This window comes from Arachis hypogaea, chromosome 12, assembly GCF_003086295.3.
Source record: "Arachis hypogaea cultivar Tifrunner chromosome 12, arahy.Tifrunner.gnm2.J5K5, whole genome shotgun sequence".
Lineage (NCBI taxonomy): Eukaryota > Viridiplantae > Streptophyta > Magnoliopsida > Fabales > Fabaceae > Arachis > Arachis hypogaea.
The window spans coordinates 4,379,408-4,382,461 of NC_092047.1; the positions used below are offsets into that span (position 1 = coordinate 4,379,408).

General features: G+C 36.3%; 1 long non-coding RNA gene across 1 annotated transcript; it reads right to left on the reverse strand.

Moving 5' to 3' along the window:
• Positions 1-971: 971 nt before the first annotated feature.
• On the reverse strand, positions 972-2,763 carry LOC140177261 (uncharacterized). The gene is made up of 2 exons (XR_011869085.1): positions 2,195-2,763; positions 972-1,348 (listed from the first exon to the last, which is right to left on the reverse strand). It is a non-coding gene; the product is annotated as an uncharacterized lncRNA (long non-coding RNA).
• Between the last annotated feature and the right edge of the window lie 291 nt (positions 2,764-3,054).

Genomic DNA, 3,054 nt, shown 5'->3' on the forward strand with positions numbered 1-3,054 from the left:
TAGAAGTCCGATGAAGAAATAAACTTAAAAACAGAGTTACAAAAACGCAAAACGTTTACACAAAACTACAAACTTAAGGCACAAGATAAAGGTACAAGATAACAAAAATATAAGTATATAAAAGAATACTATATTCATAAGGGACAAGTCGCAGCCCGCAAAGTTTAAGCCGACTAGTATATACAGACATACAGAATATTGAAAGATAAAACAGCATATACAAAATATCTCTTTCAAAGTATGCCTCTAAGACAAAATATAAATACAAAAGTGAGAGAACTAATCAAAAAAACCAAAAGACTCAAAAATGAGATAAAGATCCTCCGTTCTGTCACCATCACGCAACTCACCGAGGTGGGTTGCGACCTGCATCTGAAAAATAACAACAAAGTATGAAATGAGAACCGAAGGTTCTCAGTATTATAACAGTGCCCAATGATGTAAGATATAAGACCCCGGGATGCCATAGGCAATTCTAGAGTTTCATATCAATCATGAGATTCAACTTAAAGCATACTAAAATTAAAACCATTTCTTTTAAAAACCATAATGAAATAAGGGAGTTTAACTTAGTGAATTTTTAATCTAGCAGTTTTTCACTGTCCCACAGCTTTCGCCAGCCTAACCGCCATGCGATCCCATCACCACCGCCTTCCGAACCTCCTCAATCCCAACAGAAAACATAAGTAATAACAATACAAGTAAAACACAAGTATAGCATGTATATCAAGAAATTCAAGAAGCAAATAATCATGTTATACAATTAGGCAAGCAATTCAAGTCGGCAAAATGTAACGACCCAATCCCTAGTAAGTCATGATCATACTAGAAATCAAGTGTCAACAACTTGTTCACATGAAACCTTTACTATGTATTATTAAGCCTGTAATCGGGTTAGCGTACTATCGAATTTTGGATAAACTTTTATAAGAAAACTTGCAAGAACAACTAATTAAACATACACAAGCATAAGCATACAGGTACTGTCGTACATATAAGTATATATATATATATATCCTGAGTTAGCATACAACCCTTCAGAAAATACTACTATGTACAACCCAACACTCTGGGCCCTGGTCCATATAGAAAACCCCTAAACTGGCACCCGAACTAGCCTAGTCCACTATATACACCCTACTCTCTCAGTGAGTCTGACCAAAAGTGAGAGATTAACACAAAGGCTAGACTAACACAAAAAAAAAAAACTATCAAAAGGCCCAACCGCAGCTCCCAGGACTCAGCTGTCATCGTCAGAAGAGATCACAACCACATCAGAACACTCCTCAGGATCCTCGCCGTATATATAGGGAGGGTCCATCTCGTAGAATATAACTCCGGTCTCCATCTGAAGGGGAGGAAGAGAAGGGGTAAGAACTGGGGGGTTCTTAGTAGGGTCGAGGGTGGTTAGTTTAGTCAGGATTACCACAGTTCAAGTAATTCACAACGAAATATCTAGTCACCACAATTCAGAATAACATTAAGGAATGTATAAACACAAGAAGACAATCACAAACAATTTCACAATGTCAAGTAAAATACAAATGCGCAACAAGAATGATGTATGTCTATTCCTAACGCAGGCCATGAGCTCATGTGTCGGTTGCCTACCCGCTCCCGACATTACCCGGGCACAAGTCCCAGATATGGTTTTCCAGATGCATCAGTGTGCTTATAAGTCGTACGGCCAGGCCGCATCAGTGTGACTTTAAGTCGTACGGCTAGGCCGCATCAGTGTGACTTTCCAAATCAATAAGCGTACATCTGGAAAACAGTTCTCAGTGTGTGGGCGTCCCCACTTTACATTTGGCACTAAGGCCCAAACAATGTCACATCTGCTCTCCTGTGGCAGTAATTTTGAATAAAAGCTCAAAGTAGCATTTTCCTTTCAAAACTTAGTTTATAACGGTAAGCATAACCTCAGTCTTTTATAAAAATATAATGACATCCCTTAAAATAAAATTTCCAAACGGATATCTTGTCCTTCAACGAGACTGAAAACCTGTTTTATTTTTATCAAAATATTATCTTAAAAATTGATCCATTCCCAAGCTGACTAAACACAACCTCATCAAAATATCAATATACCAACAAAATTCAACAGGAAATGCAATCAAATTTCAATAACACTCAATCCAAACATCAATTTACTTTCAAATATCATTTAGTCGGTGAAAATTTATCAAAACCCTACCTTCGTACGTAATCGAAATACTCGAAACTTTAGAGAAACTTTCTGACCGTGCTGCTGAAGGGAAAAACGTCCGGAATCCTCCGTGCCTCCTAGAACTCCAGGTGGCCAAGCTCAAGGGGTAGGGGAGCTACGTCACCGTCGATTTCCACCGGACAAAAGTAACACCAACACGTAGAGGAGGAAGATACGAACACTTTTACCGGATTAGATTTTTTATTGGAGTTACAAATCGTAAGAAATCGAACTCAGAAGAGGTAAGGTTCCATGGTTTCTGATTCCTCTCACTCACGGCTTACTCTCTCTTTTTCTTTCAAAGTTGGTTCGGTGATGCATGAAGGAAAAGGAAGTATGATTAGTGATGAGGGTGATTAAAAATGATTTGTGGTAATAAGGTTTATTAGGTGTCATTGGTTATTAAATGAATGTAACAGGTGTCATGGTTGCATAGATATATGTATACACATAAGCCACGACCTTTATTTCTCTTTTTCTTTCTAAAGGGTTCGGCTATAATGAATAAAAGTAATAAAAGAAAATGATGCTAATGAATAATAGTTTGTAGTGTAAAAGTATTATTAGGTGTCATGAGCATATATAAGTATAATAGCATGCAAGCCACGTTCTTTTCTTTCTTAGTCCCTTAATGACATTAGTTATATATATATACACATACTTGTAAATGAGCCACATTTGGCTTTTCTTTATACATATTTTCTTAATGGCTTCGGCCAAAAGAAAGAAGTAACTAATAATAATAATAATAACTATAAAAGATTAACTTAATTTTTGCCTATCAAAATAGTTTTTAATAAATAGTTCAAACTAATAGAATAATTTATATTTAAATTAAATTTCGATAA